Genomic DNA, 13,506 nt, shown 5'->3' with positions numbered 1-13,506 from the left:
CTTTCATGCAAGGAGTATTCGCTGGATGGGTCATATGACATATTTTGACCCATGGAATGTTGGTGGAAAACTTCAATAGGCTTTGCATGTATCTGCTTATTGCTTTGAAGTGTCTGACCTCCACCAAGTGAAAAACAGGTCCCAGGAAGCTTGTTTTCTTCATCTTGGTATCAAAGGAGGCAATAGTCTAAGACAGAGCGACCTCGGGCACCCATGAACCCATCAGTGAGAAATAAAAGGTTACTTTTTATGCCAGTGAGATTTTGTAGGCATTTTCTATGTCACATTATTCTAGCAAGAAGCTGACTAATACAAGAACTAACATTTATATACTAATATTTGTTAACTCTGTGACCTGAAAGGGAAAAGAAAATGGTTTGAGTTCATAATGGAATAAATCTGTTTGCATCCAAAAATGCATGGATAAAGCTCCTATGGTGTGTGAGTCAAGGGATGAGGCTAGTAGGAGACCCGGCCTGCTAAAGAAGACTACAGTGAGAGGCAGCCATGATCTTGTCCACCTGGCTCTTGGTACCGACATGGGACATGAATGGACAGCTAGCCCAGCCAGGCCGGGATCACCATTGTCATTCTGCTGTCATCACTTTCTCACCCGATTTTTAAAATTTTCCTCCAAAATCATTAGAGTCATTACATGAATTTTTAATACATCTTGCCCAACATTTTCAAAACATGTTTAAAATATTAATTTTAAACACTGACAAAGTACAATTTGTCTAGAAACCAACAAACTAGGTATGAATAAACATTGCCTCCACTTTTCCATTTCACAGGAAGTCCTAAATTTACTTCAATAAGATTTCTATTCATGTCCTCTCTGTCTCTGCTTACATTATAGAACTTAACAATATATCATGAGAGACGTATCACAATGATATACTACCTTGTGAATAATGTTTATGGGAAGGAATGTCAGAACAAGGCTGACTTTATTTTTGGGAGGGAACAGGATGATTATAATACATTGCTAAAATTATTTAGAGAGTAAATGCAAGAGGAAAGATTTAAAATAATTTAAGAAGTTCGATTAAAAGAGATAGAACTTGTGAAGCTTTCTTTCTCTGCAGTTAAATTCTAGCCATTTCAGGAGAACGTGTGTCCTTTGACTGTCCTATTGCATAAATGTTCACCATCTCCGTGGCCATGTGAGCCTTCAGGTCACCATACCAGTGACACAGGACCTGTCTGACTTTGACACACTGGTATCCGAGGTCCCTTTCATTTCCCACACAATCACTATTTACCCAAACAGTGTAATTGCTTGTCTATTACAATGGAGTCGGCAGGGGCATAGGTGTTTCACTAGCTCCAAATAGTGCTCTTATCCTCTCTCAAATGCCTCAGTGAGGAACCAGTCGCCATGCCTGTCCCCCAGGGAGGCGACGAAGGAAGCTGACAGCAAGAAGCAGACCCTACTGCACCGAAGCCTACAATGTGATCAGGCCCTGCTGTGGCTGTCACTGAAGCGGAGTGGAGCTTTCTTCACGCTTGTGTAGTGCATTCTGTCACATCTTCCCCCAGCAGGGTTTCCCTGTGAGCCCCACAGCCCAGAGGAATTTCCCCAAAGCAACCTTTGCATTTTGCACTCCTGGCCTGGTGTGGCCTGTGGTTGTTGTCAGGTGCCATAGAGTTGGTTCCAACTGATAACGACCCGAAGCACACCAGGAGGAGGCATGGCCCCATCCTGCACTGTTTACTCAATTGTTGTCATGCTTGAGCCCCTTTTGAAACCACTGTCAGTCCATCTTGTCGAGGGTCTTCCTCCTTTTGTTTGTTGCCCCTCTACTTTACCAAGCATGATGTCCTTTTCCAGGGACTGTCTGTCCTCATTACATGTCCAATGTACAGGAAACTAACTCTCCCCATCTTTGCTCCTAAGGAGCATTCTGGCTTTAATTATTCCAAGAGAGATTTGTTCGTTCCATTGGCAATCCATGATATTTTCACATTCTTCACCAGCATCAGAATTCAAACGCATCTGTTCTTCTGTGATCTTCCTTATTCAATGTCCAAGATTCACATATTTTTGCTTAGACCCAGGTAAAATGATAGCAATGATCTTGACTCAGAATTGTCCAGACAATCTGGTGTTGGCCTACTATCCTTGACCCAAACTTAACCTTCTCCTCCCACTTGCCATAGGAAAGATGTTCATTCAAATAGAGCTCGGACAACTTCACTCTCCAACCATCAAAACTGGCATGCCCTTCCAAAAATGTAAACCTCAACATGAACATGACATAAGCTCCCATGCTTGTATAAACCTCTGCTACAGTGTCACTAAAAGAAGGTGAGAGAATTAATTGTTATTTATTGGATATACCATAGAAATTATTGGATATATACCATAGAGATTATTGAATATTCCATAGAGATTATTGGCACAAAAAACAAAATTATCAGAGTACAGATTCTCACAGTACCTCAATGCCAAAAGCAGCAGATCAGACTCCTGAGCAAAGATGAAGTCAACGTGCTCTTAGTACAAACACACAGACATTCCCCCCCACCCCCCCCACCCCTTGACTGTCAGAGCATCTTTTGAAAATACATAGTTGAGCATGAAAATACGGAAGAATGATTTCCAGGTGGAGATAGTTAGTTTATTGTGCCAGCCTGGCCTATAAACACAAATGGGATTAATTGAAGGGCGGAGAGATAAATGGCTCAGTGAGCCTCGCCATTCTTGTCTCTCGCTCTTTGTTCATCAGACCAGTGTACGGCTGCCTTGCTTGTTCTGTGCCTCAATTTAAAAGGCACACTCTCTGTGGGACGCCTAGTCTGTGGACTGTGTTGCTATAAGTTGAGGTCACTTTAAGACCACACAATTGGAATTTACATCTCTTGAGCTGGGGACTGACTGTTGGTGACCTAAATAAAGCTCAGAACTAATCATGGGTCTTCCCATCAGTAAGCATGGGGGACATGAAAAGAATTACACCAATTGTGTTAGTCTGGGTAGACTCGAGGGGGATAAATCCAGCAAGACTCATATGTGTGTAAGAGAGAACTGGATATCAAAGAATAATTGTATATTAAGAAAACATTCCAGCCCAGTCCAGATCAAGTCCATAAGTCCAATATTAGCCCATATGTCTGATAGCAGTCTATAATTTCCTCCTCAGACTTACACAACACATGCAATGATGTCGAATGCAGGAGGATCTTAGGTCGGTGGGTGAAAAGTCTTGTGGATGCAGTGGCAGAGGAAGCATCTCAACCCTGGCATTTCCATGTGGTCTCCATGTGGCTCCTCCAGCTCCAGGGCTCTGGTTCCATCAGGGGTCTCCACGTGGCCGGGCAGCAGGAATATGAGGCAGAAAGTGCCTCTGTATGTCCTGCTCCATAGTGCCTCTGAAAGAGGTCATCGAGCTGTGACCTGATTGACAGGCTAGACTCCACCCCATTGCAAGTTGACAGGAGATTATGCAACTACTACACCAGTGAGCTAAGGAAACAAGATAAAGGCACTTCACTTTCCCTGGATTGTGACTGACAGAAAAACCCACCATTTAAGCCATGCCATCCCCTTGTGACTTCAGCTCTTGGAACAATAAACTCCTTTAGCCCTGCAAAACAGAAACAAAAACAAAACCCAACAAGGGTAGGCTCAATACATATTATCCTATAACACGGATTTCTGACTGGCCTGGTCTTCTAAGGTTTCATCTCAGCCTAGCTCTCTAGCTATCTGTCCCTCCAAAAAAACATAAAACTCCTCTTGATTTACTAATGTTAGAATTTGTTAGTTGCAACTACATTAGCATGAAAAAATTAGTACGGGAAAAATTTGTTATAAGCATCCACCTCAGGAAAAGTGGGCTAGAGTTGGCTTTCTGGCTGGGTGAAGTGAGAGCAGTGAAAAGCAAGGCTGCGTGAGGGACGAGAGCTGTAGGCATGGCACAGTGAAAGATCTAAGCAATTGCTCCCTGGAGCCTCCCTAATTATGAGCTTAGAAGATTTAGCTGTATTACATTCTCATCCAGTCCCTCAGTTTACCACATATTTCTTCCAGACAACAAACAAAAGGTTACTTTGTGAAAGAGGGATAGATAAAGGAATGAGAGTCTTTAAAAAGAAAGACTAAGCTTTCAATTTATACCTTTTTTTTTTCAATTTAGTGGGGGCTCGTACAGCTCTGATCACAATCCATCCATCCATCCATTGTGTCAAACACATTTGTACATATGTTGTCATCATCATTCTCAAAACATTTTCTTTCTACTTGAACCCTTGGTATCAGCTCCTCATTTTCCCCTCCCTCCTTCATGAAACCTTTATAATTGTTATTTTTTTTTCATGTCTTACATTGACCGATGTCTCTCCTCACCCATTTTTCTATTGTCTATCACCCTGGTAGAGAGAGGTATATGTAGATCACTGTGATGGTTCCCTCATTCTCTGCCCACCTTACCCATACCCTCCTGGTATTGGTACTCTCAATATTGGTACTGAGGGGTTTATCTATCCTGGATTCCCTGTGTTTCCAACTCTTTTTTTTTTTAAGAGTAAAAATTTATTTCCATCTCATGTAACAGAATTCAAAATCAACTGTGTTGTAAGGTGAGAAAACAATGATTATATGCAAGCTGATACAAGATTTCTTCAAACTTTTTCACCCAGTAAGGGCATGGAGTTCCAGGGCCCCCAAATGTTGACACCAACATTTTGACCAATGAGAATGTACATATAATTACTGAAGAGATGACATCAATATCCAAGACTCAAATTGTTGGATGCTTTAATTATAAGCTCATAGGGTATCTAACCAGGTGTAATGGTTACCAGATGGGCTGTGATCCGCAAGGTCAGCAGTTTTAAAATCACCAGCCACTTCCCCAGGAGAAAGAAGGGGCTTTCTACACTGATATTCTTGGAAACTCACAGGGACAGTCCTACTCTGCCCTACAGAGTCACTATGAGTGGACATGGACTTGATGGTATATACTCACCTCTGTAGGGCAATAATAATGAAGGATGTATTTCCCCTGCAAAGTTCAGTGCTATTGTTTTAAAAGGAGACAATACGGGAAAACACTTAAGTCTTACACATATTTTTTTACAATAAAAATAGTAGAAGTCTGGAGACTTTTAATAATTCTTCTTGAGTTCAAGCTGGGACAGGACTAAATTGACATCAAGCCATCATACTTATTCCAACTTTGGCGACCATCAGCAAACTGGCACCTACAATTAAGCCTGCAGGCATAAATTTCCCGGAGTTGTAGAATCTCATTCCCATAATGCCAGCCAAGGTCCCGGATGCAGCTAGGAAAACCGACACGTTCCTGGGATTCTGTGAGAGCTGATATGCACCCAGGCCTGCTAACCCCCCGAAGAGAAGTCCAGCAGCGAGGGACGGGACACTACCTGCTTTCGCGTAGCCAATGATCCCACCAGAAGCAACCAGTACTGCATAGCCAAAGCCAAACCAATGCAGGGGGACTAGTGAGCTGGGCTGCTTCTCCATGGTTCTCTTCCCTCTCTGTCCAACTGTGCGAAGACACGCTGCCTGCACCCGAACCGCGCTCCCGAGGTCAGCTCCGGCGGACGAAAGAACAGGTCTCCGGGCAAGAATCGTGTTTCCAACTCTTATCTGTACCATTGTACATGCTCTGGTCTAGCCAGATTTGTAAAGTAGAATTGGGATCATGATTGGGGAGGAGGGGACATCAAATAACTAGAGGGAAATTGTATGTTTCAATGGAGCTACACTGCACCCTGACTGGCTCATCTCTTCCATGTGACCCTTCTATAAGGGGATGTCCAGTTGTCTACAGATGAGTTTTGAGCCTCCACTCCACAATCCCCCTCATTCGCATTGATATAATCTTTTTGTTCTGGGTCTTTGATGCCTGATACCTGATCCCATCAACACCTCATGATCACACAGGTTGGTGTGCTTCTTCCATGTGAACTTTGTTGCTTCTCAGCTAGATGGCTGCTTATTTATCTTCAAGCCTTTAAGACCCCAGACACTATATCTTTTTATAACTAGGCACCATCAGCCTTCTTCACCACATTTGCTTATGCACCCATTTTGTCTTCAGCAATCCTGTCAGGAAGGTGAGCACCATGGGATGCCAGGTTATTAGAACAAAGTGTTCTTACATTGAGGGAGTACTTGAATAGAGGCCCAATGTCCATCAGCTACCTTAATCCCAAACCTATAAATATATGTACATAGCTCTATTTCCCTATCATTATATATAAATATATTTACATATGTACATGCCTGTATTTAGACCTCTACAAATGTCCTTTGCCTCCTAGTTCTTTCCTCTATTTCCTTTTACTTTATTCTTGTCCCACTATCATGTTCAACCTTCATTCAGCTTTCAGTAATTCCTCTCAGTTACATTGCACTTGATCAAACCCCACCAGGAATCCTACGCCCTCCTCAGCATTGATTTCAGTTCACTTGCTGTTCCCTTGTCCCTGGGTTGGTTGGCACCTTCTTTTCCCCCGGGGCCCCCTCTCCCTTCTCTCCCTGGATCTGTCGGTCCTGTTGTGTTCTCCTTTATACCTTTTTATACTTTGGAAGTTTGAGAGTGTTCATTTCTAACTTTTGCTTTCAATGATCTTTTGAAGAACTGTTTTTAACAGTTTTATTGACATGTAATTTGCATACTATACAAGTCAACGGTTCAACTATATTAAAAATAATTATCATCACAATCAATTTTCAAAAATTATCTTCACTGTTGTATTGGTTATTGCCCCATTTCCCCACCCCTGCATCTCTATGCCCAATGTGTTAGAGAGGGTTCTCTAGAGAGAAAAAACCAGATTGCTAGTAATTATATATAAATATATTTATAAAGATAGATATATATAATACAAGAAATGAACCATTAAATTATATACAGATAGCTAATACAAGAAATTAACAGTTAAATTATAAAGCAGTGAGACACTAGCAGTCCTTTAAGGCTTGAGAGCTACCAGTTGCCAGTCCCCTTCTATAGAGAGAGCTGGGCTATATATACCCAGGCAGCAAACAGCAAGGCAGGTCCCCAACTGTCATCAACTGCCACTCCCCAGCTCCAGAGATGAACATTCCAATCGTGTGGGCTTAAAAGGACCTCACCTTACAGTGACACAGTCCACAGGCTAGGCATCCCACAGGTAGTGTACCCCTTTAAACTGAGGTACAGAACAAGCGAGGCGAGGCTCACCAAGCCATTTATCCCTCTGTCCTTCAGTTAATCCTACTTGTGTTTATCAGCCAGGCTGGCACAATACACTATAGCACCCAACTTCTTCTGCCATAACCCTAAGAAATTATTTTTCTAGTTACTGTCTCTATGGATTTACCCATGCTGAATTCCATAGGAAGAGAAGCATAAACTGCTACCCAACAGCAACAATAGCAAAATAAAAGACAAAAAATTCAATCCAAAAAAATAAGCAGAAACTAGAAAAAAAGTTAAATGGATCAAAAGAAAGAACAAGTAAGATGGTGAATTTTAACCTGAACTATATCTTCATTAATTCACTTTCTGATGTACTCTATCTGAGTGGTCAGAGGGAATTTAATAGTAGCCTCTTCCTTGTGGGTATTCTGCAAATAGATTTTAGGCTTTTACTGTTAACCATAGCCTTCTGCAAACCAGGTGATCAGAATTTAAGCTCTAATACAATCCTTCCTCTGAAATTGTATTTTATTATTTACAATCCTTGGATCTCAGAGGTGGGTATGTTTCTTCTCTGTGGACTTAGCTGAATCTCACTTACATGGCTGCTTGTTTATTGATAAGCTTTTAAGACCTCAATACCAATTCATCCTAATAACTGGTACCACCTGCTTTCTTCACCACTTCTTGAAATAGCACCCATATCTTCAGTGATCCTTTCATGAGGGTATCAAGCAGGGCTGCATCATAAGAACTGATTGTTCTTAGGTTAGGGCTAACAGTTAATTTTGAGAGATTTTATATATATATATATATATATATATATATAAACTTGAGGCTTCAAATTCTTCAATTCTTTCATATGCTGAGTATGTGCTTTTGTTTTGTTTTCTAACTTGAAATCTTCGCACATTACATTATAACATTTTACTTTGTCTTCTCAAGCTGACCCTTGAACTTTTCCATTCAGCACTTTTACTTCATTATTTCTTTCATTTGCTTTAGCTCCTCTACATTCAAGAGCATGCTTCAGGATCATTTCTCATGTTCACTTTGATCTTTTTTTATTTCTTACATTTTAATAAAATTCTGTTTTCTTCATGTGGAATGTTCTTGATGGCATCCCACAGCTCATCAGGTCTTCTGTCTTAATGTTCAATGAGTCAAATCTATTCTTGAGATGTTCTCAAAATTCAGAAGGAATTGTGGGTTGTGTCTCATTAGCACATGGAGATCCCAGCGGCTTAACTCCATAGACATCATTAGGATTGACTTGCTTTGAGTGCCATCCAGCCTAGAGGTTTCTCTCCTTGTACTCTATGTGACAATGTGCTGCTGCTAGTCATCAAGTTTTCAGTATATCTAACAATGTACCACTACCATTCATAAGTTTTCCAGTGGATAAATACCTAGATGTGGGCAGCCTATTCCTTTTGGGGACTCTTTTCGGGAATCTACTCTTAGTCTGAAAGTTCTACTGAAACCTGTTCACCTTGGGTGACCTTGTTGATATTTGAAATATTGGTGACTCCCAGGATCAGAGGAACATGCAAGCCGCCAAAGTAAGGCCAACTGACAGAAAAGTCAGAGTCTTGCCAGTTAGTATAGAACAAATATAAAGTAATGATGAATTAGAAAAGTGATAGATTTCCTAGAATGAGGTTTGGAGAAGCACAACCATTTGATAGAGAAAGAAATCCTTGATATTTAGGTTCTACTCACACTCTATTTTAGTAAACTCCATTTATCAAGTATGTTGGGAGAGTTTCACATTGTGTTGTTGACAGTGTTGGTGGTGGTTTTAGGTGCTGTCAAGTCAGACTTAAATCATATGTTACTTCTTGAAATGATTGAACCTTAACCATATTCAGCCATGACTAATAGTAAATGAATCAGAATAGGAATATATTGACCTTGCAAACCATCTTAATGTGTTTTAATATTCTGAAGATCCTATGGTATCTTGTTTAGACCTCTGGATTACATTTTAGACACATTCTTACATAGTTTAATGCTGTGGGAAAGAAACACACATTTAGATTCTTTTATGGATTCTGGGTAAAAGAGCTTACAGATTCTACCCGATTGTCATGAGGAAGACATGTCCTAAGGAACGATGACCTGTCACAGAAAGCACAGCCACATGCTCAGATCCTGGCTCATCTTCCATGATGCTTCCCCAGGTCCCCACCCAGCCATGCTCTCTTCACGGTTCTGAAGGGCACTGCATTGTTTCCCTCTTTTGCTTCTTTGCATTTTCAAGGTTTCTCTGGCCTCCTGGAGACCAGGAAATCAAAATAATTCAATCCTTGGAAATTCTGACAGCCCTCAGCACACTACGTAAATGAATAGTTCTTAAATGACCGGTGAAAGGAAGAAAGACCTCACTCATTTTGCTTCAATTTATTTCAAGCATTGAAGATTTTTGTGACTATATGTAGGTTTAAATATCTTTACATTTTGGGATGTTTGTAGATAGAGCAGTGTGATAGTTACATAATCTCTTGTAGAGTCGTGTAGAATCTAGCCTGTTAATCAGGTTGCAGCTTGATGACCTCATTTGGAGGCACAAAGGAGATAAATAGCTCACTGGAGGACATAAATGCTCTCTGCTCACTCCCTGGGAGACATTACTGATGACAAGCCTGATGGAGTTATGCCGTTGCAGCCAGAGCCCAGAGCTGGACAAGCCACTTGGAGACCCACACCAGCACTGAGATGCTTCTATTGTCAATAGATCCACAAGACTTTGCACCCACTGGCCTATAAGCTTCCTGCATTTGCCATGATTGCATGTGTTTTGTGAGTCTGAAGAGGAATGTATAGTTTGCTATCAAATATATGGGCTAATATAGGACTTATTGACTTGATCTGGACTGGGCTGGGATGTTTTCTCAATATTCAACTACTCTTGTATCTAAAGCTCTTTCTTTTTGACTTATGAGTCTCCCAGGATTTGTTTATCTAGTCTACTTGGACAAACACAAGCAGAAAACAAAGATTTTAAAGAGAGTCAGGAAACATGAATAGAACAGGGTAGGTGGATAAGCAGTTAGACATATTGCCAAAGAGTTAATAACGTGTTATAACCTCAGAGACCGCAACAGAGCATCAATAGCTGGTCTGTCCTTCCCAAAAACCCAAGGTTATGGTGATGGGGTTTTCTTCCTTCATGCCTTCAGCACCATGTATTTCTCACAAAACGGTGGTTCAAATAGGGAAGGAGGATGTGCTGAGCAATTCCATGCATGTGGAGTCTAGGCCTCCATACCTCTATCCAACTCTCATTCCTGAAGTTCAGAAACCAAATTCATTAATTCCTCAGGAAGCACAGAAACCCTCTGAATTTAGTGAGTTTCCTGCTCCTGGTTCCTTTCTCGCTTCCTTCCTTTGCTTTCGTGGCATTCATCATGATCTGAGTCCCCAGCAGCTGGGGACACTGTGCTCATCCCTAGTGGAGGGCACAGAAAGGAATGCTCGTTTCTATGGCTCCTGTGTGGTGCTTTTCCTGGTGATTTAAACACTGACAAGTTAAACAGATTTTTTAAGTGTTCTTTTACAGCTGGCTCTTTCCATAGGACACTCCAGATGACACATGTCAGCCCTGAGGGCATGTGCTCGGGTTCAGACGTCTGAGTCAGGAGATGCATCCAGACTCTCAGCACTCATCTTTCTGTGAGTGATGTGTTCTCTCCTTCCATTTAGACTGACTTCTACCTTCTCATAATGTCATCTGAGACCAAACTGCTATGATCATAAGGAATCTGCCATGCTGAAGATAATTAGTTTATGCATTGAACATTTAGCAATCTTGAGAGCATATCTTTAAAGAGAGATTCCAATGTGAAGTGCACTTGTATGAAACTGGAAATTGGAGCTGGGCAAGCCCAACAGAGCAAGTGACTATAAAACTTGATCACATTTCAGTTACTGGATGGCAATGCTCACCAGAATGCTAGCTAATGTCTTGTCCAAAAATAATGTAAGGCTTCTGAATGGCGCACCAGTCTTGATACATAGTCATGGAAAGCCTTAAGTTCCCCATTATGTTCCTTCTAGGTGCTGAGGTTCACACTATTATTGGTAGCTGCTATCAAGTTAGCCCCATGTTCATGGCAATCCCCTGCCCCATGGATTGTGCTCCATAAGGTTTTTATTACTGGTTTGGGGGCAGTAGGTCACTAGGCTGTTGTTCCTACTCTGTTTATGTCTGAAAGCTCCACTGAAACCTGTTCAGTATCAAAGCACAGTGCATGATATACAATCACATTCTTACAGAAAAGAATTCTGCCCTAAACTGCTATTGCTCCCCAAGTTTTATGATAGAACTATTTCTTTTCTGGGAAAATTGTGAATTCATGAATGGACAAATTATGAATGGAATTTCAAAAGATCAGAAGAAAGTGTTTCTGAAATTCCAACACAACGCCCACTTGTACTTTCTGCTTCGTTCTGATTTCAACAGTGTCAAGAGAACTGGTAGGTGTAGCAGAGCAGTGTGGGTGCATAAAAAAGTAAAAATGAAGTGGTTTGTCTGATAAAATTTGATAATCACATGAGTTGATTGCTGTTTGATAAAATCAAACTATTCAATTACTATAAAATGAACATAAAAAAATAAGGTAAGTTGTTATGGTAATTAAAAACACATCTCATGATATCATAATAAAATTTTCTAAAATAATTTCAAAATTAGATTTTCAAGTATTGAACAAAATCATCTTTATTCTTAAAAGATACTATTGGGGAATTATCATATGTACCATGGGGATGATTTCTAATATACCCCAATAAAATGTTAATGACGGCTCTAAAATAGAAAAAGACATTGGATTAGTCGGGGTAGACGAGCAAAACAAATTCATAGACACCCTCATATGTGTATAAGAAAGAGCTTTATATAAGTGAGCAATTGAACATTGAGAAAACATCCCAGCCCAGTCCAGATCAAGTCCATAAGTCCGATATTAACCCATATGTCCGATTCTAGTCTATAAAGTCTTCTTCATACTCACAAAACACATGCAATGATGCTGAATGCAGGAAGATGTCAGGCCAGTGGGTGGGAAGTCTTGTGGATCCATTGACAGTGGAAGCATCCCAGCACTGACGTGGGTCTCCACATGGCTCCTCCAGGTCCAAGGCTCTCACAGCCATCAGCATAGATCCATGTGTCTTGTCAGTAGAGAGTCTCTCAGGGAGTGAGCAGAGAGTGTGTGTGTGTCCTACTTCCAAGGAGGAATAGGGGAGTTCCCAGAACCCTCAGGAGAGGGCCATGCCCACACAGAGGCCTCATTGGCTATGACCTGATTGACAGACTGTACTCTACCCTTCACTCAGTCCTCTCAAATTGTCAAATGATTATCTAACTAACACAGATATAACACAGTATAGTTCTATTCATGGATTTTGATCTTTCACTTAATAGTAAATTCTATTTTGCTGAGACCACTTTCAACCATGGGCCTTGACAAAGTCAGCACATGGAGGAGGAGCATTCAAAGAAGGTTCCACCAAGGAAGGTCTCTTCTGTGAACCCTTTGGAATTATTGGCCTGATATCATTATTGATCATTGTAGCTGCTCTCTGGTTCCTGATCATTTTGATCACTTCCCCTTTTAGGAAACAACTGATGTCAACTGAGGAATATTCCCCAGAAGTTGAGGTAACTCCCCTTCCTATGGCTTTGAAAGATTCATGTCCTGACTGCGTGCAAAGTGTATTATATAATAAAACTAGAAACTGGAAGCCAGAAACCCCCCCTAAGGAGTTTGTTAGATCTTGAGCAGGCTGAGCTATTGCAACCGAAACCCACGGAAATCTCAGCGGCTCATTTGGAAGCTTTTGTACAAGACCCTAAAAAAGTTTATCATCCTCTTCCCACGGTTTTCCCCCTCCTTATATTGGTTACTGCATAGGGAGTAGAATATGGTACCCCCCCTCCAGGAAATAACCCAAAAAGAAATAGAGTTCCTGGCCCTGATTTACCTTATACAGGGGCTTATAATGAAAATGGCATAAGAATAGTTAACAAAGAAGGTGTACAAGTTCCTCTGAGTAGTTTAAGTTTTATGGAATGGTTAGCAAAAGGAGGGCCCCCGTGATGTTTGAAGTTCACTGACGCAACTCATGCCATGGTACAGAAAGACTTTGGGGAGTTTAATTTATGGGAACTTAGTGGAAAAGAAAGAACAAGAAATGAAAGCCCTAGAGGAACAGCTTAAGAAGGAACAGAAAGAACAGCCAAAGCTTTTCAAGTAATTTTTGTGATTGATAATTAGATGTATTAATGCTTTATTGATTTCATAGTTAGAACAATGCGCCCTAGTTGGATAAAGTGTGCTCAGTT

The 13,506-nt window shown here is 41.0% G+C and overlaps 1 pseudogene; it reads right to left on the bottom strand.

Moving 5' to 3' along the window:
• Positions 1–5,158: 5,158 nt before the first annotated feature.
• Positions 5,159–5,491, bottom strand: LOC142439996 (transmembrane protein 14C pseudogene; annotated as a pseudogene).
• Positions 5,492–13,506: the final 8,015 nt, after the last annotated feature.

This window comes from Tenrec ecaudatus, chromosome 2, assembly GCF_050624435.1.
Source record: "Tenrec ecaudatus isolate mTenEca1 chromosome 2, mTenEca1.hap1, whole genome shotgun sequence".
NCBI classification, from domain to species: domain Eukaryota; kingdom Metazoa; phylum Chordata; class Mammalia; order Afrosoricida; family Tenrecidae; genus Tenrec; species Tenrec ecaudatus.
The sequence above is the reverse complement of the archived record's forward strand: the minus strand, read 5'-3'. Positions and strand labels throughout refer to the sequence as shown.